At 44.8% G+C, this 20,795-nt stretch overlaps 1 long non-coding RNA gene across 3 annotated transcripts in view; it reads left to right on the top strand.

The window, feature by feature from the left end:
* The first annotated feature begins 397 nt into the window (after positions 1-397).
* The window catches only part of LOC102549787 (uncharacterized), a 107,027-nt gene continuing 86,629 nt past the window's right edge, over positions 398-20,795 (top strand). For all 3 annotated transcript variants that reach the window (XR_010059118.1, XR_360903.5, XR_596662.3), the window contains exon 1: positions 398-564. This is a non-coding gene — a long non-coding RNA (uncharacterized LOC102549787). The remainder of the gene's footprint in view (positions 565-20,795) is intronic.

Here is a 20,795-nt window from a genome sequence, read left to right as displayed (position 1 = left end):
ACACACACACACACACACACACACTCCAATTCACTGGGGAAAAGGAACTAGCTTTTAAGCAAATTTTTAAAAAAAAATTCAACTAGACTTACAGTAAGAAGAATTCTGATTAAAAATATTCTGATCTATTTCTCACTCACAGACTGGAAAACAATTTAGAAGTTGAAGCAGCCATACATTCCGTGCGCTCAGACACTTTACATAATGACCCCATATAGATGGAATCATATCGTAATGCATCTGTGGTGGTTTGAGTGCAAAATGTCCTCTATACGTCATGTATTTGACTTGCTCCTGAGTCGGTGGTGCTGTTTCGGTAATCTATGGAGCCTTTAGTAGGCGGAGTCTTGCTGGAGGAAATGCGTCACTGAGGCGGGGCTTTGAGAGGCGGGGCTTTGAGAGATTTTAGCTTTGCCTCCTTTCCTGCTCTCTTTACCGTACCTCCTTGACGTACCACCCACTTCACCTTGCTTTCGGTGTGCAGATGAAGTGTGATCTCTGCTTCCTGTTCCTGCTTCTATGCCATCCCTTCCCTGCCATGATGGATGTTGTCCCTCAGAAACCGTAAGTCAAAACAAAGTCTTTCTCCTACCGCTTGCCTCTGGTCATGGTGTTTTATCACCACAACAGAAGTGAATTCATACATCTAACCTACAAACATGGCTTCTCTGCCTGGAGTGTTTGGCTCTTTCACAGTCAGTATATTTAGCTCTACACGCACGCACGCACGCACGCACGCACGCACGCACGCACGCACACCCCACCTGCAAACACTGACTGAGGCTACCCACAAGGGCAGTGTGCTAAGCAGAGCAGTGTTCCAGAAACATTTGCCTGGGTAAACCCAGTCACCTCTGACCTATATATCTTCTTGCTTCCTCTTCCCCAGGTTTTCCCTTCCTTTGTAGGAGTCATCAGAAACTACCGGGTAGGAGTTTAGATTCTTGACTTGTTCTCTTGTGTTTAGATTTTGGTTTTGACTAAGAACAATGATTCTGTCTGCAACAGGGAAAGAAACATGCTTGGAAATTTCCCTGCAGGAGATTCAAGTCTTTGAGCTCACAGGGGCTGGAACCGGGGTCTAGACAAAGTTCCTCATGCCTATGATTTTGTCTTAGAGAAAGGCAGCGTGGCAGAGTCACTTGGCCCAAGAGCGATATATGCACTTGGCTCTAGTGTGGCGAGAGGATGCATACAATTAAGAAGCTGTACTCTGGTCTTGGTTTTAATCATACTTCCAGGCTGATAATCAACTTGTAGACCTATTTAACTCACTAAGACAAAATGAGACAAGAAACCAAGTTAACCCCCACCCCATCCACGCCTCCAAAGCTAGACACAACAGTGAAATGTTGGAGCAAATCTCTCCTTAAGCCAGATCATTTCTTCCCTGCTTAACACACTCATTTACATACCACCAATTCTCACACAGTGAGCCCCCATTACACTAACGTGGGCTCCAGTCACAGAGAAAAAAAAGGAAGTATGACTGTGACAGCCTGCATGCTTGAAAAAAACAAGTCAGAAAAGCTCTTAAGTCTCAGAGTCACGAAGAACCTCAGAGGTCATCTTATGTCAGCCTTCAGGCTCCGGAATAAGGAACCATAGCCCAGAGCATCCCTTCCCCAAACCACAGGTCAGCAACTTCAGAGCAAAGCCAAGAAGAAGTCTCACCAAACCCAGCACCATTTCCATCACAGACTGCTACTTCTAGATCCCTTCTGCAATGTGTGGATAAGCAAGAAGGCTGGAAAACATGTGCTACCAAGAGAAGTAAGCTGATGACTTAATTTTCCTATTTAAGATGCTGGGAGAAAAGCATTCTTCGAGGACAGGTGCTAAGTGGGTGAGGAAGATGCATTTAATTAATCATTTGTGATTCACTCGCAAATATGGGCTTCTTGGGATAATATCCCCTAAGATTTTGAAGGAAGACTCCAGCATGCTCCTCTGTGCTAATATTGAGAGATGAGTAACTTTACTGTCTTACATATTGGTCTCCTCTTCAAAATATGTCTCCGAATTAAAAGGCCTTGCTGGTGTAGCTGAACTTGGATTCACTTGGTCTCTATGGCAACTGTGAGCGAATCCCCACAAGTCACAAGAAAAGGGCACTTGACATCTTGAAGCACAAGAGACAGGCCCATTAAATCATATCCATTCCTGTCGAGGCTGCAAGGTAGACTAAGGGGGGAAGACACCATCAAACACACATTCCAGAACCGTAAGACAAAACCTCTCTGTGCTCGGCCTGATTCTTTGTGCTACTGTGCGGAGGTCAAGAGCCATTCATACATACTGCCACCTCCAAGTGACAACTCTCCATGCTCCTCGACACTCTTCTTGCTGCACTCACCCCACGCCCACACAGAGGAAAGACCCACTTGTCTCCAGATGCATCAGACCCGAGTCTTGCCGTGGTTCTACAGAGGATGCAAATGAGCAGTGACTTAAACATTTCTGTGTAATGAGCAGTGACTTAAACATTTCTGTGTAAAACGCCCAGGGGAAGGCAGCCCTGGGTATCCATGGCTGTTCACCAGAGACTCCAAGAATACAGGACTCCTTTCCAATAAAGTACTGTACCATCTTTATGGGGTGGCTTTTTGCCATTAAAGCCCCATTCCATGTAACAGAAAGAATGATGCAGGGGGAATTATCTCTCTTTCAAGGAAGCTGCTGAACGGCATTTGTGCTAATCATTGAGCAGTTCATCATCATCACCACCACCATCACCACCACCAACATTACCACCATCATCACCATCACTACCACCACCACCATCACCACCATCATCATTTCTAGGACCTGATCCCAAAGTCTCATGCATGTTAGGGTAAACCTTTTATCTCTGAGGCTCACTGACTCAGCCAGTGAGCCAGCCTGGACCATCATCTAATGACTTGGTGATACTCGATGATAGGAAAGGCAGGGGAATGTGGTCTTTATGCCTGATAACTGTGTGCACCTTCCTATAATCTCTGTACCCTGAAGGCTGAGGCAAGACGACTCCAAGTTTGAGGCCAGCCTGTGCTGTGTGTTGAGAATCTGTCTCCAAAATCCCAAGACTGAACAAAAAGTAGGAGTTTTCTTGTGAAATTTGAGGGAGGGGTGTTCATGTGGTCCATAGTCCCTGGAGTGTATGAAATCTTGCTCTTTTTGGGGATGGAGTTAACTTTTAATGTCTCTCTCAGTCCAGGCTATCATTTGATTTTGCCTCCTAGCTGAAATGAATCATTTCCTTAGAACAGTGGACCAGTGATCCTGAGGCTAGAAAGCACTGATGGAAAGAGAAACTTCATGCAGAAGGCAGCTGTCTAATGACATGAGCCCAAGGGACCTGGGGACTTAGACATCATGGATATGTACTAGCTGGGACCTATGGAAAAATGTCCCCCAGAGAGGTACAGGTTCCTTGTATCTCTTGCAGAGGAGCAGAATGGAGAATAAGCAGATGCAGCACAAAGCAGACGTAGCCCCTGGTAACTTTGAATATACCTGCTGAAGCCACTGGGTGTTCGCTCCCATGCCAGCTGCAGGGAAAGGCTGAGGAAGCTGGAGACAGCACCTGAAGGCCCACAGCGAGCCCGATGGCCCATTGTATTCACAGCAAGTTGAATGCAGGGACATTTTCCACTTTTTTTTTTTATAGGCCTGCCAATCTCACCAAGATTAGAGACAGTCTATTTTTCAGGCAGCCTAGGCTTAAGGCCTCAGGGAAGGAAAACTATGGAAGAATGACTTCAGATCAGAGTATCCCTTTTAGCTTAGGAGGTTCAGAAGAGACTTTTGAACTCTGCACAGTTATAATGGGTTGTCAGAATGGGCTTTTGTGCCTCGGTGCCTGGATGTGGGGTATTAAGAGCAAATGGCTCTACATTAAGCCCAGATTTGAAGGAAATGCTTCCTCATAAGGTTAGGAATCGATGTTTCTGGTGCTTAGTCCTATCCAGGATCAGAGCCGAGAGCAGCCAGTTAGAGGTGGTGACAGTGGGGTGGCCCTGCTCCCTTGGGCTTAATGTTGATGAGAGGCAGGGTGCCATGATTTTGAAGTTCAGGGGCCCTAGGTGACATCAGGGACTCTATTTTCTATTCTGCTCTGACCCGGGAGAAGAAAGGAGATCTGACAGCTTGGGGTGCTCAGGGAGGTGGACCTCACATGGTTTTGTATAAAATCCCTGGGGCCCACCAGTGGAGTTGAAGGACACAAGAAAACATACCCACTAGAGAAAGGTTCCATTTTGCTGAAGGCAACCAAAGACCAGAAGTGAAGAGAAGGGGTCCTTGAGCCAGATGCAGTGGGGAGGGGTCTTGATTGGGAGTGCACACAGCAGAGCGACACAAGCTAGCCTTGCTGAAGTAAATTTTTGTCTTTCGCCTGCCTCACCCTACCCCATGTCCAATGTATTTGCCTTCCCATATCTACTGCCCCTGGAAACCCTATCCCTTTATCTCATCTCATTTCCACAATACATTGATTGCTCTTTCTTATAAGGATATCTAAGCACCGACTGTCACCACTACTTCACATTTTCACTTCCTGTTCTAAGAGACCCCAGTATACCCATGCATAGTATTGAAATAGGAAAGTCAAAATGTATATGGTCACGCTTGTCGCTCTCTCTTTGGTCCATTTACTATGCAGGGCCCCGTCACTGAGTAAAGAGCCTAAAGGATGTAATTCTTCCCACGAGACAGGACTGGGACAGCAGCATTTGCTTGGGGACTTCAGAATGGACAACATAAAAGGCTGAGTGATACAGGGTAGGAGTCAATGTAGTAGGGACAGGAGAGCACCTCAGTCAGCCAATGCAGGCGAACTGGCCCATGCCAGTGTGCACACAGGCCAGGACATGTGTGTGAGCATTCTCTCAGTACCTTGACTTTAAAGAAAACTCAACTCCTGCTAATTCAGCTGGCAGGCTGAAGTCTTAAATTGAAAGCGTTTGACACGGAAGACTGAGAAAACTGTATAAACAAAGCAAGTCACTCCTGCCTCGGAAAACATTTGGCTTGGGCCAAAAGTGAGTCTTCTTATGAAAACACAGAGAACGTTACCAACTTGGTGGCCTTGAATTCATGGCAGGAGGGATTTGAAATTTCTATAAACTACATATCAACTTAGCAAAAATGAAAACAAAGGTATTGGACTTTCTATGAATGCATCTGTAAGAGAGAGAAGCCTAGGAGGTCTTGTGAGTGGAGAGACTTACTTCTTAGAAATATGAATAATCTTTTATTAACAGTGTACCACATTGATCATATGACTGTTTAATCTGGCCTTATTAATATTTGCACATGAACAACTGCACAGAAAACTTTGTTAGATGGGGGTCTTCCAAGGAAGAAATAACGGTTATCACAGTCTCCCTGGAAAAGTGATATCTTCCCTGCATCCCTTTCCCAATTGTCCCCAACTTTACTGGTTGTCTCCCACGACAGGTTCTACTGTTCTTCCTGGAGCTTCTAGGAGTCCCCACAGTTTCATTCTGTTTGTCCTTTACAAAATCTTGGGAAAAGCTGGATGCCAGTCCAACAGGACGGCTGTGGATACGAGTGTTGGAAGATAGTCTGACTGACCGTGTGCTGCTTTCTCATGTTCGCAGTGTATGGCATTCTCTAGCCACACAGTGAATGAAGATTCTCACCTCGTCTTCCGTGAACTGAGGACTCTGCCTCTGGTTGCTTACTTGGCAATGACTCTCCTCCACTCACTGGCTGTGAAATTCAGGCCCATAATGTAACCTCTTCTAACTTCTATCTTCTCAAAGCCTAAAAATTGGGATGTTCATACTTCTGCCCAGAAATGTCCTAACAATTGATATAAGTCTCATCAGCTGGTATACAGTAGATACTCATATAGTGGTTTTTTTTTTTTTTTGGTTCTTTTTTTCAGAGCTGGGGATCGAACCCAGGGCCTTGCACTTCCTAGGCAAGCGCTCTACCACTGAGCTAAATCCCCAACCCATATAGTGGTTTTTTTTTTAATTATTATTCTTTGTTTGTTTGGGCACACACAGGGAGGTCGGAGGATAGCTTGCAGAAATGACTTTTCTCCTTCCTCTACGTGGCTCTCCGAGATTGGCACCAGAAATCTTATCTGTTGAGACTTCATGCAACTCTCATTGTTCTTGCTAAGCGCCCTTGAGAGTCTCCTCTGCTCCCAGCTCCCATTGGGATCTCCTAATAGAATTTTCTGAAGGTCAGCTACAAGCCAGAACTGCTGTAGGTCACCCACAAACTCCTATAGCCATCCACTGATCTTTATTTTTAAGCAGTCTGAACATTTGACCTCTCTTTGGGAGGCATATTGGGAGGACTTGATTATCTCAAAGGGGAAAATGATCTGTCAGCCAGATAAGTGTATCTAAGTTATAGGAAATTGAATTGACACACAGGAGTCCATTGTTTCTATGGTAGGAATTGAATTATGTTAGGGAAAGATCAGAGAGCTGTTGCTGGCTTCCCAGTGGATGCTAAAATTAGATAAGATGCTGCAGTTATGTTTTCTGACGCAGGGGTAAGGAGACTTTAAAGAAAGCATCTAGCTGGGGCCCGTTCAAAGTCAATCAAGGTTTACTTAAACAAAGGACAACTAAATGTAATGAGTTCATCGAAAGGCAGAGGGAAAATAATCAAAATCATGTTCTGTATTGGCCATTAAAGTGAAAGACATGGGGCAGAAAATGCCATTCAACAAATACAGCAAAAAAAATAAAACCAGAGGCTGGAAAATGTTGATTATCTTGGAGCCCTTTAGAAAGGAGTTAATGGTTGACTTTATATTTTCAAGCAAAGATCTTTTAAAAAGGATTTTAAGTGGTGGGTTTCTAAAAAGATTGCATTCTTTTTACAAATTCTCGGAGTATGAGGAATACAATTTAACACCCCTGGGGTGTCAATGAAATTATATTAATGTTATCATAGACCCTTTTGTTGATATGATGATGCCCTCAATATATGCTTAAGTGCTTGGAGCTAGCTGGCTTTAAAGTGGACCCAGACTTCCATTGAGTATCAGTTTTCTCTCTCTGCCTGGATGTTACTTCTGACAGCTGTCCATCTCTAGTGTCCTTTGTCACTTGCAGCAATGGCTAGGTCAGAACCAAGGTTTTCAAAAGCTACTTCTAGAGTGTTAAATTCTCCCCACGGGCTTACACATTTGAACAATTGGTCCCCAGATGGTGACACTGTTACAGGAGGCTATGGACCCTTTGAACATGTGTCCTGGCTAACAGATGTGGGCCGCTGGGGGTGATACCCACTTCCTGTTCCAGTCTGAGCTCTGACTCCTGTCTAGCACTACAGCGTGACCACGTTCTCATCACCATGGGCAGGAGCCAGTCCTGATGGCATGTCTTCCCCACAATGATGTGCTAAATACTCTCTAACTGTGAGCTGAGATCATCTCTCCTTTCACTGGGCTGCTCCTGTCAGACATTTTGTCACAGCAATAAGAAAAGTTACAGATATATAAACTAAATTCTAAATGAACATTTGAGTGTTTATGTGGAATAGATATGGGATGTCATCTTTTTTTTTAAAAAAAGATATTTCAGTTATTCTATTATCTTTTATTCTGAACCTAAATTAGAAAGAACACTCCAAACATAATCAGTAGGATGAATATATAATAGAAGGGAACTTATTAGATTGGTTTGGACTGTAAGGACTGGGCAGTATCTCACACTGGATAGCCTGAGAGCCGGGTAGCTTCTCAGCCTATGAGGCTAGGTGTCAGCAGCCCCAGCATGACACTGCAGGCTTGGAGGATTCCCAAAGATTTAGTTCACATTGGACACTTGAAGAAACTGGACTCTGAAGTCAGCAAAGAAATGCAGCGGCAGCAACAGAGTAGTTGAACTTGCCAGCAAGACCAAAGGCAAACAGGCAAAATCAAAGCTTCCTCTTTTAACCTCTTTTAACCTGTCTTTCACCAGGAGGTACTGCCCATGTTTAGGTTGGTTCTTCCCACTTCAGGTAACCTGATAGGGAACATCTCTCACAAGTGTGCCCAGTAGCTTGCCTCTTAGTTGACTTCAAATCAAGTTGACTACGGAGATTGACCACCCTCATACTTTAGTACCAAGCAACGCCTCCTGTGAGAATGCTTTCCATAAATTAGAATTGTTACTCAAATAGGAAGACATGTGGTATTTTCAGGGATGGTCATCTTTAGCTGGTATATCCCTCCACACACTGGTTACCTTTATTATTGGGTGAACTTGGGGAGATGACACTGGCAATGCAGAAGATACTGTACCTGGATCCTAGGTCTTATAGTAAGGTAGTTACAGAGGCCTAATGACTACGTTTTGCAGGAAGTATAGTAGGTCAGCTTGGCTGCTTAGTTGTCTCAGACACCAGGCTTCCTGGATGACTCTCAGGCCAGTCTCCTGCCATGAGCAGCCTATGTGCTTTTAGCCCAGTCTGTTCTTCAAGTCTCATTTCTGTGTATGTGCACCATGGGATGAAGAGTGCCAACTAGCCCTGTGTTACGTGACATATTGAATCATTAACCTATGCTTATGGCTGCAGGCAGTTCATGCTTCCTTGAGTGTTATGTTTGACATGCTTTGCTGAGAGGGTCAAACAGCTGGGTGACAGGAAAGTTTGCTCTCACAGAGCCACTAACCTTGACCTAGCTACTTGGTTCTAGTATGAGAAACATTTTAAAAGGTTCAACTCAAGACTTCAAGTTGTGTCATTTTATCTGTAAATGCAGTGTTCTGGAGTGGAGGCGGAAGTAGAAAGAACATGAGTTCAAAGCTAGCCTGGGCTACATGATGAAAGCCTGTTTTATTTTGTTGTTGTTGCTTTGGATTTTTTGGTTTGGTTTGATTGGTTGGTTTTGATGTATTCATTCAATAATTCGTTATGGAGCACTCTTTTGGTTTGGTTTGGTTTGGTTGGTTGGTTTTTATGTGTTCACTGGATGTTTCCCTATGGAGCACAGACACTGGGATAAACTCTGAGACACCAGAAGAAATACCTTGAGCAGCCTGCTCTAGGGACCTGCAGAGATAATCGCAGCCCAAGGCCGAGGATACGAGCACCACTTAGTTCTGATGGTCGAAGTGGAAAAACCTGTCTTATCCTTGATCTCTGGTTCCAAACAGGACGCTAACAGAACCTGGCTGAGGCCTCAGGCGCTTACCACTTCCAGGAAGATGTGTGTGTGGGAGGGGCGAGCTGTTGTGTCATCTTAGAGCTCACTCACTGGGCAATCTCCTTGTCCTGACACAACCTTCAGCGTGGGGCTCCCCGAGCCGCTGTGACAGCTAACGTTTACCCGCAGAGGCGGAGGGCAGACTTGTTGATGGTACCTGTCATCCCAACACTGCAGATAAAAGGACAGACACAGAGCACAGTTGTTGTGTCTCCCTGAGCCAAACGTGTGCTTGGTAGCTTTGTTTACCGTCCACTAGGACCGTGTGCCTCAGCAGAAGGCTTTCCTCTCTGAAGGAAACGGAGACTATTGTTCAGAAAGTTCAAGAACGGGAAAGATGGAATTCTAATGCCTTTTCCCTCAGTGTGTTATAAAACGAATAACTTCTGACCTACAAGAGCAGAAGGAAGCTGAGCATGTAAACAAAGCCACTTCTGAGGAGGCATCATGATTGCCTTGTTTTGAAATTACAAGAACATTCTGAGTTTCCAGAGGAAATGCCTTTGTACACACAATTTGGACAAAGTGATTGGACATTTCATTCCAGAGAAACCTAAAAGAGCTTTGTCTCCCCAATACCTGTAATCAGCAGCTGGTTGACGGGGACTCAACTTCCTATCCAGTAAGAACTACAACTAATGTTGGCACATTTGTCAGAAACTGTAACAGATAACTTGATACATTATCTTGATCAAACTACAGCATGATTAGTGTGGGTCAAATGTTATATTCCTTGTGTCTGTCTCACAAACATATTTTATTGCATGATAAAAGATTCGAAAGATACAGAAGGAAGACAAACAAGCTATTTCCTAGTGCAGGACCTGGCATCGCGGTTGTCCTGGTAATTATCTGAATGCAGTGAGTACTTCTGAAAACATACTCTTTACCCCTCTGAACCCAAGAGTGGAAAACATGTTTGTCTTTGTTCAGATCCTGCTTCATGAGGCCCAGTATTGAGCCAGCAGTGAACTTAGCTCTCCCACACTGAGCAGAGGGTTATTTTGGCCTTGAAACTGTTTTACAAGATGAAGACCTCTCCTCACTGTGTGAAGAACTTTAGAGTTTGGCCATGAGAATTTTGGTGCCTGGGATAGGAACGTAGAGGCCTTCTTGGATCAGTGAATACTCCATCCACTCAAGGGTTCAGGGAAAGCTCAAAGACAAGAAGGCAGATGAAGTATCCTGCCTTTTGTCTGCCAGGGTAGCCAGCTCCATGCACACTGACCCCACATCTGACCCTTGAAGATGTCACCTTGTCATTTAGCTCAGTGCCTTTTCATCTGTTGTAACCTCTGCCTAGAATTTCCCCTGCTTCAGCACATCTTCCTCTTCTTCTTCTTCTTCTTTTAAATAATCATTTGCTTTATTTATATATCAGTGTGGGGGAGGGTGTGTATGTGAAGGCCGGGGGAAGTTTCTGGCAGTCTGTCCTTTCCTGTTTCCATATGGGGTTCAGGCATTATCTCAGGTCAGCAAATCTTGTCAGCAAGCTTCTGTACTCACTGAGCCATGTTTCCAGCCCATCAGTTTCCAGTCAGCCTATTCATTCTCATATTTTCTCTGACTTTCTTAGCCGTGGCTGACGCCTCCTGATCCGAGCATGTATCCTAATCATGTGTGTTTACGCTCTGACTCAATTCCCTGCATGCCATGTTCAATGACAGCAGGGAGAGTCTGCGTCCCTCTTGGTCTGCATGGTATCCTACTGCACATGATCATAGCTCATTGTATATGTGTTGAGTACTATGAGTGAGTAATGAATGGATAACACTAAAATTCTTATTGCCTATCTTAGTTACTTTTCTATTGCTATGACAAAACACCATGACCAAGGCAACTTATAGAAGAGAGCATTTAATTGGGGGCTCGCTTACAGTTTCAGAAGAGGGTAAGTCCATGGCCATCATAGAGGAAGCATGGTGGCGAGGCAGGCAGGCAGGCAGGCATGGTGCTGGAGCAGTGTCTGAGATCTTACATACTGATCTGTAGGTAGGAGAGGTGGGAGAAGGGAGAGGAGAAGGGAGAGGGGTAGAGAGAGAGAGGGAGACAGACAGACAGACAGACACACTCTGGGCCTGGCATGGGCATTCAAAACCTTAACATCTACTCCTAAGTGATATGCCTCCTAATCCTTCCCAAACAGTTTCAGGAAGTAGGGAAAAGCATTGAAATATATGAGCCTACAGGGGGCCGTTCCCATTCAAACCCACCAAGTTAAGAAAATAGTAATATATTGATCCTTAGTACTGATGTTTCTCAGAAGTATGTCTTCTGAGAATGCAGTGTGTGGTGAACAAGTATAAACATGAGTTAGGACATAAACGGCAACATGAAAGCCAGCTCTGTGTGTGTGTGTGTGTGTGTGTGTGTGTGTGTGTGTGTGTGTTGAGGGAGAGCGTACATGTGATCCCTGCCATCACTAGGGACCTAAAACAGGAGGTTCATAAGTTTGAGGCCAACCAGCTTGGGCTGCATAGAAGACTCAATCTCAAAAATAAATGAATCGGGGCTGGGGATTTAGCTCAGTGGTAGAGCGCTTACCTAGGAAGCGCAAGGCCCTGGGTTCGGTCCCCAGCTCCAAAAAAAAGAACAAAAAAAAAAAATCAATAAGTAAGTAAATAAATAAAAAGTGTAAGTAACACTATGGAGATAGTACGTTTACCCCTGGAACGGGGTAAGGAAGTCTGCCTTGAGTCATCTTTAAGTCTTAAAAATATTTTATCTTCTAAAATTCTGTCATTCTTCAGTTGTTCCCCAAGTCAGTCTTATCTGGAGAAAATAGAAATGTCCACCCACACTCCTGATGGCCTCATGCTTCCCATAAAAATTAAGGCTGGTGAGACTGAGAGTGGATGTGGGGAGAAAGTATTTAAACTGTTCTCAGGGGGAAATCCCTGTCCCCAGCCTTAGGGTCTACAGCGATGTGCAGCAGCTTCCGGGAAATGAAGCCATGGCACATGATTCTGACTTGGATGGGGTCAGGGGTTTGGTTTCAGAGCTGCCTGCGGGCTGGAAGATTTTGCCAGGTCATGGGAGAATCTTTGAGAGGAGGGGAAAATGGCATGTACCTGAAAGAAAATCCGCCAGAGATTGCCAAGTTGGGGGGAAGAAATGGGTGTGGGCTGTGCTGTTCTTGGAACTCCCTTTCTTGGATCCCAGGCTGCAGGTAGCTTTTGGAATTTTCCAGAGCTTGAAAATGAGAGGTGTTTTCTGCCCAGAAGTAAGAGATGGCCTCAGCTGTGCAGAGAGAAAGACTCGGATGGTATGGAAACTCCTCGTCTCCACCTGGATAAGGCGACATGCACCTCTCTGCTACCACACCTGCCTTCTCTGGATGTTGGGGTTCTCCAACTTGCTGACATTATTTTTCTTCAGATTACTGGTGGTCTCTTCTCCCGGGGCCTAGGAACCACTTAGGAGGCACCACTTCCGCTGACGATGTGGACCAGAGAGAACACACTTCCTTTCAAAGGTCAGGAAAACACAAGAAAGCTGATGTCTGAGCCTTCCGTGGAGCTGGCTCAGAAGGAATTGTGGGAGTAGCTGGTGGCACAGGGGGAAGAAGATAAACAGGAACCTGCTGCCTTTGCTTGTGGAGAGGGGAGAGAAGGAAGTGATTAGGGATGGGTGGAGTGAGAAATGTTCTTACAAGGAGATATCAGAGTTAAAAACCAAGGCGGGGCACAAAAGTAGATGCTAAGAAAACACCATTGCCAAAGATTGGCTCTGTCTTCCTCAGAGCAGGGCAAGGAGAGGCATGTTAAGGAGTCTGAAATGCCCCTGTCAGCTCATGTTTTGAGTACTTACTCTATGGCTGTTTGAGAGGCTTTGGAACCCTTAGGATGTGGCAAAACACTCGGGGTGCACCTTTAAAAGGTGAACTCAGCCTTTGGTTCTGGTTTCCCCCCCGATGTGAGGAGCCTCCTCCCCATGTACCCATCACCATGAACTATGCTCGGCCATAACAGTACTCTCAGGGAAGGAGCCATGGAGAGGAAGCTGGATTGAAATTCTCTGAAACAGCTGAAACAACGTTGCTTCTGCCAGATACTTTGGTCATAGCAACGTGAAAGACTTCATGCAATGCGGGGCCCATCTTGTCTTAGGCTGCAAAAATGATTTCGTATGGTTTCACTCATTTGTTCTCCCATTTATATTTCCCCAGCCTCCCTCCTTTCCTCTCCCTCTCTCCTCCTCTACCCCCTCTCTTTCTTGTCTTTCTTCCAGACCCCACCCCCATGTGTAGTCGTACGTAGACCATAACTATAAACAATAAGAACTAAATCCATTGCCCAGTCAACTGGTGACAGAGTAAGCAAGTACCAGATAACGTAATTAAGCCGTGATGCTGGTGATGGAGGAAAGGAGAAGCTAGTGTGAGTTGTGAGGGCTCAGAGAAAGAAGAGTGAGGACCAAGACCCTGAGGGAGAACGTTTATGGATATAATGTAGATCCCACCTCCTCTTCCTCCTGTCCCTTCCTCTCCCCCTTTCTTCTTCCGTGAGGTTGGAACCGACAGCTTTGCACACTCTAGGGTTCTTATTCTACCGCTGTGATACATCCTCAGTCCTTTTGCATATTTGAATTTTGAGACAGTATCTCACTGACTTGCCTAGGCTGGCTTTGAATCTACTCTGTAGCCCAGACAGACCAGGACGTGGAATCATCTGTCCTCAGCCTCCCAAGTGGCTGGGATTGCAGACCTGTGCCACCAGATACAGCTGTTTCTCCTTTTAAATGCTATACATCTCGGGGGGGGGGGGGCTGTAAACCGAGGCATCCTCTCAACCACAGTGTAAGGGAAGCAGAACATTCGAGACCATTGCCGTCAAATTGGATGAATGGGTTCTCTCCTCGTACCTCCAAAATGGGGACCAGGGCATATCCCAGTCTTCTGTTCTCATTCATTGGCCCCCTACCTGATGGTGGAGGGTACCGGCTTACAAACTCCAACGGAGAATGGTAAGACGAGTATCTCTCCCCTCCCTGAAGACTCTTGCTTGATGCACTGCTGAGCGGGTGTCTAACCTAGGAGCCTGCTCAGCAGGTTGGTGCACGGGGCCAGCTCCAGCCTCGCTGTGATGCTTTTACTGCTAAAGAGGCTAAACTCTAGGGGACTGCCTTCAGATACACAGGAACAGAACATGGGTTTGAGGCCAACTGGACCAACTTATCGGGAAATCTGAAAGGAAGATTGGAGCTGAACCAGCAAGGAGAGGAGTTCTAGGCAGCATGGCCTTCACCTTTGCACGACGAGTGAATCACCTGGGGAGATTTTTAAACTCTCAGGGTCCGAGTCTTCCCCAAGCCAATTAAAACGGCATCTCTATAGGCAAGACCCAGGTACCAGCATGTCAGATGATGTACCCAGGTGCAACCTCCTAGGTGATGCCAGTGTGTAGCCGTGGGCTAACGGCAAGCTCAGTTGTAATTGTAAAAAATAAAAATGTTCTCTCTCTCTCTCTCTCTCTCTCTCTCTCTCTCTCTCTCTCTCTCTCTCTAGTACTGTGATAATTTGTTATTTATTTCTTCCTTCCCTAACCACTCCAGAACGGTCATTTCTCAAGATAAGAAGTCGGGTTAAATGGGTATAAAAACACGAATAAAATTGAATGTAAATTGCCAAGTGAGAAATAAAAGCGATGAATAATGTAAAAGGGGGAAGAGTTGAACAACTAGGGCAGAAAGCAAGTCCACGAGGATATTATAGGCAGAGGACCACTTGGGGAAGGTGCTATGGCATTGGAATACAAATGCAGGAAGGGAAGCTGATACACAAACCCTGTCTTTTCCGAAACTCAGGAACAGTTAAGTACCTTAGACACCAGGGGGATTTCAGCTCTTACCGATGATTGACAAGCTCTGGCCACAGGCAGCCAGCGCCTCCCTAGGACAGCTGCAGCCTTGGTCTGCTCAGCATGTTCAGAACTCAGAGGCGACATTGGGAGAGCAAGAGGACTCAAGTGTCACAGTCCTTTGCTCAGCTGGGACGTGTGGTGGGAGGCAAAGGTAGCGGAATCCAGAGGGTGAAAGAGAAGTCCCTTGTTAGTTTGGAGAAACCGTGGTGGTTTGTCATGCCTTTTGCTCTCTCTTTCACTTCTGGTCCTCGGCTGCTAGGATAAGAGTTACTGTCCTTACAAGACCATCTGAGCATTGGATCAGCTTCTCTGTAGGTCCTGAGCCACTGGAGCAGTATCTTCTTTGTACTTTCTAGGCAGTTACCTGAGTGAAGACTCCCCTAGACTTGATGGTTGGTAAAAATGGCAAATCTCTGTCCCTCCACAACTGTCATTGATCTCCATTAAGGTTCCGAGCCAAACCTCCCAAAAAGAGCAAAGGCCGTGCTTTTTGATTGATAAATACTATATTCCCTAGGAAGACTCTCCTCGAACCAAATTCTCAGCAGTCTTGGGCTGTGAATGATGGACTTATTATTTATTTATTTATTTTGTAAGCTCAAAATATTTCATCTAACAGTAACTGTGGTTTTGCATAATGGATTCAGGATAATGCATTCTCTCTTAGGCACAGCTCACTGGAGGGAGACGTGCTCTGGCGAGTTTTTCTGACACGGTTCTAGGCTGCAGGTTGACAGGACCATACACCTGCAGGTGTTTGTGGGGCAGCTGGCAGGCACTGAATGACATCTGTGAAACTAAGCTTGAGCAGGGCCAAGGCAAGTGGCCCCTTGACTGGACTGTTTACTTTCTGATTCTGTAGAAGCTAAGAGCGTGGGCTTGCAGAGCTTCATGTATTTTCCCTGCAATCTTCTTCTTGAGAACAAGGGAGTTCTAATGATCAAGTGTACACAGCACTTGATCTGCTTGAATCTGCCCTTGTCTGCAGATTCTGTCTTTGTTTCTGTTGTGGTGATGAAACTGACTAAATGCTACTTAGAAGAGGATGTGTAATTCCAGGTCAGAGTTCATCACTAAGGGAAGTTAAGGCAAGGAGCGTAAAGGCAGGTCTGCTTGCTATTTCACAAAGCATCACTTCCAACCAAGGGACTCACTTCACAACCAAAGGAGTACAACAGGAGCCATAGAAGGATGTTGTTTGCTTGTTGGCTTACATACAGTTTATTCTCAGTTAGCTTTTGTTTAGAACTATCTGCCTAGGGATAGTACCACCCACAGTGGGCTGGGTCCCTCTAATTAGCAATTGAAGTATCCCCATAGACAATCCTACGGGCCAATTTGATCTAGGCAATTCCTTGATTGAAGCTCTCTTCTCAGAAGAGTCTAGACTATGTTAAGTTGACAATGAAATCTAACAAGGGTTTTAATTATAGAATAAATAGATATTACATGAATATATCTGAAAAGGAAATATTTGTATGGAAGATTCTCTCCTTAGTACATTTCCATCCACCCTTAAGTACCATTTTTTCTAGGCTTTATGAAGTGGACTATTTTAGTATGTTTTCAAAGCAGTGACTAGAAAAGCAGACATCTTTATCAAGGTGTCCTAAGAGATATCCACCCTCTCATTGACTCACAGTGTTACTATGGCTTCCTGAAAGAAGAAAAAAAGTCCTAAATTTGTAGATTGGCAGATATCATGCATAATGAGGTAACTTTTTGCTTGTCCAGAATAGCGAACTAATGATGTGATATGAAATGCCTTTCTGAGTGCCTTCATACCCATGAGTAAGTGTGTGAAACGATGCCGTGGTTCCAGGTAAGTAGAAATTTGCCAAAGGCATAAAACTCCCGAATAACTAACTCTATTGAGGTGGACAAAATGTTCCCATCGAATAGTCTTAAGTGAGCTCTCTGTGCCCACACAAGATTAGTCAAACTCCATTTCTGTATGATTACATCTCAGGCAGAACTGCCTCCAGAACTAACCTACTCCCTCAAGTATGGCTGATTTCCATTCACTGATGGGAAAGGACACCTTGAATCTCTTCAAAACATGACCAGGTTGGAAAAAGGAGAAACAGGAAAAAAAATGTTGATCACCAGACAGATAAAGAATAAGTCAGAGAGTCAATAGTTTGAGGATTTGCCCACACCCTGGCATGTACATAATGCCATATCAAGAAAAGTCAGAGGGTTGGAGAAATGGACCAGCTGTTAAGAGCACATTTTGTGCTTCTGAAAGACCCAAGTCTAGTTGCCCAAACCCACGTCCAATGTCTCACAACTACCTTTAATGCCAATTCCTGGTGTCACAGGCATCCCAAGAGAGGCGTAAATGTGTGCATAAATAAGGCGCGCGCACACACACACACACACACACACACACACACACACACACACACACACTGAATGAAAACACGTTTTACAAATCCTTCTGAAAGATGTTGAACAGATTCTAGCTGGGAAAGATCAAACCTTTAAAAGAAACCGAGTCAGCAAATTTTTTCTTTTGTGACAGGGTCTCTTTATAAGCTATCTGTACTATAACTCACTTTGGGGACCAGGCTGTCCTTAAACTCAGAGACACATCTGCCGCTACTTCTGAGTGCTGGGATTAAAGACATGTACCACCACATCCAGTAAGACAGCAATAATTTTTAAAGGAACCATATAATAAACCTTTTTTTTTAACCTTTGTAGATCTATGATGTTTATTGCAACAACTCAGTTCTGTCATCAGGGCACAAAGGTGACCACAGGCTATATGGAGACAATTGGAACTGGCCCTGTTCTAATAAAACTTTATAAAAATGATATGAATGCTAGGTTTGCCAAGGGCTGTAGTTGTCAAAAGCCTCCCTCTATTTATATAACTGAGAATGACATGTGTGCATAGAACACAGGTGACCAAATTGTACAGCCTGGTTTTTAGGGCCTGTCTTAGTTAGGGTTTTACTGCTATGAACAGACACCATGACCAAGGCAACTCTTATAAGGACATTTAATTAGGGCTGACTTACAGGTTCGGAGGTTCAGTCCATTATCATCAAGGAGGGAGCATGGCAGCATCCAGAGTCATGGTGCAGGCAGAGCTGAGAGTTCAGCATCTTCATCTGAAGGCTGCTTGGAGAAGAGTCACTCCCATGTGGTTAGGAGGAGGGTCTCAAAGCCCACCCCCACAGTGACATACTTTCTCCAACAAGGCCACGCCTACTCAAACAAGACCACACCTCCTAATAGTGCCACTCCCTGGGCCGAGCATGTACAAGCCACCACAGGACCCTTTTAGAATGTAAAAAAACAGATTCTGCATTTCCACTTGATAACTGGGTGAGCTTGAGCATTTTGTTAAACATTATTTATATTCATCTGTAAGACCTTATTTTGCTCAGCTATACAAGGAAAACAACAATATAACTCAATGTAAAATGTTGAGGACATTACAAAGAACCCCAAGGAAAAGACTTCTGTGCAAATGGTTTCCTTGAGATCCCAACATTTATTACTGTAAAGGTCACATTAGTTGACATTTAAACACATCTCACCCTGGCATGGTTTGACACAGTAAATAGGCAAAAAAAAAAAAATCCCACTGACATAAATTATTTTGTATACCTATAGAAAGGGAGGGAGGTGTTGAATGGGTGAAGTTCTGAGTGAGTGTGTTTTGTTTTGGTTAATCTGAGCTGACCATGTCAAGGACCAAGGAATCTGACCCATGGGAAAGGGGCAAAGCTTTCTCCTCTAGCTCAAGTTCAGAAAGGTGAAGCCCTCCTCTGCCCAAGTATGAGTGTTTATGAGCGAGCGGCAAGTGTATGTGAACATCAGCAAGTGCAGCTTCCTGCCCTTCAATGTTTACAGCCTGAGACGCTCACCTACAGAGACCTCCTACAGAGAATCACCAAGTCCTCTCCCTGGGCTGCACCTAAAAGATGTGCTGAGATTCTAGGTTAGTGTGGCTGCGTCAGAGTGCACATAACCCATCTAACACCAGCTTTCCCATTCCTGTGTCTATGTGTCTGACCTTTCTTCATTCCCTCAAGCCCCTCATCAGGGTTCCAGATCCAAGCTGCATAGGTTGAGACATGCTTCCAAATGTTTCTTCTTCCCACCTGTGCCTTCTCCAGGATGTTGAGCCGGGAAGAAATGGATCGTTTTCCTCAAAAGACCGTTATATCCTTGGAGTCCAACCTTCCCTGTTTACAGCTTTCCTGACACTAATAGCCACCATTCTCACCTGATCAGGTGTCTACCACGTTGCTTCTATGATCACATTTGCACAGCCTTAGCACTGTATTGTGATGGGCTATAGAGAGTGACCTCTGGTCCCAGGTAACCCAGACAAGGCAGCAACATAGTAAACCTGAGGGCTGGGTCTTCAATGTCTATTCTTCACAGTACCTCAGCCACCAGGGTAGGCCAGTACCTAGTTCATGTCTTGGTGCCCAACCATTATGCTCACTTTGGTAGAAACCACAACAAAAGCACTCAGCTCAGTCCTGCCTTCCAGACATAAGTCTGGCTCATGTTGGTCCAGTGGTTCCCAAGCAGATTAAGAACCCATTCTTGGTCCTGATCCTTGAAAATATTCTCTTGAGAGGATTTGTTGGTTCCGGTGACCCTCCCTACACGTCTGCTTGACCCTGAAGTATTCAGTTGTTTCTGTCCAGCACTTTCATAGTCTCTCACTTTAAATCTCCAACCAGCTTGAAGTTCAGAAGATATGTCTCTGCTTTGATCAAATGTCGGCCTATAGATGTTTTTGACTCATAACCACTCTCCTAATACCACCATGGTGTTTGCTTGGAAATGAATCTGTCATTTCTTCTTACACCTTTCCACTGAGTTTTCCTCTCCCCTCCTGACCTCACATCTCCCTTGTCCTGTTTCTGCCAGTTGTCCCCTTACAGAGAAACAACCACCAAATTCCAGTTCCCATCAACATGCAGAAGATGGTTTATGTATCCATGAAAAGGGGAACACACACAAAAGCGCCCGTCCTGGGCTTGCAAATGCTTCCTACAAATGGCCAGTTTTACACTATCCCCCTTCGCCGCCTCCCCCGGCACCCATCGGCATAGAAACTAGGAGGCTACAAATTGCATAAATTCAATGAATGCTTGCAGAGGCTTGCCAAGTGGAAGCCTAATGTTCTTTCCCCATCAGCTGTAGCTGATCCTAGTTTGTACCCATGCAAATGGATGCTGGTATTTATATAACTTTAAAAGACTTAGAAAGTCCACAAAGGACTCTGACACTCATATTAAAGCGGTATCCTTAGGTCACCTCGCTGTGCAGAAAGGTTGGAAAATATTGGGTGAAGTTAATCCCCACTTGGCCACATCCATGGTAGCTAACCAAAGCAGGAGAAAATGAGAAGCATAAATGCCAGGCATGCGTTATGATTTATTTGATATATGCGTTCTAAGCTAAAGCCTAAATATGAAGCATATATTTGGTTTTCAAAATAGGCTGTGGAAGAGCAAACTGAGTGTAGCAGTTCTGTTGCTGTCTCTGGGGCTCCTGGATCCTCAGATTTATTCTGCTTTTTTTGTAGCTGGGTGAGGTTGGATTATATTTTTTTTAAATGGTATTTAATAGTGCACTTACGTGGTAGGTACTTTTGACCTCATTTGAAGGACTGTGATACAGGCTGTGATGTCTACTCCCAGTGGTTCCTTTGGGACCCAAGAGATAGCAAGGTGAACAGAGATGGGTGTTGGCACATTTTTTAGAGTCTAAAATATAATAGTGAGAAC

The sequence above is a fragment of the Rattus norvegicus genome, chromosome 17 (genome assembly GCF_036323735.1).
Source record: "Rattus norvegicus strain BN/NHsdMcwi chromosome 17, GRCr8, whole genome shotgun sequence".
NCBI classification, from domain to species: Eukaryota; Metazoa; Chordata; class Mammalia; order Rodentia; family Muridae; genus Rattus; species Rattus norvegicus.
The sequence above is the reverse complement of the archived record's forward strand: the minus strand, read 5'-3'. Positions and strand labels throughout refer to the sequence as shown.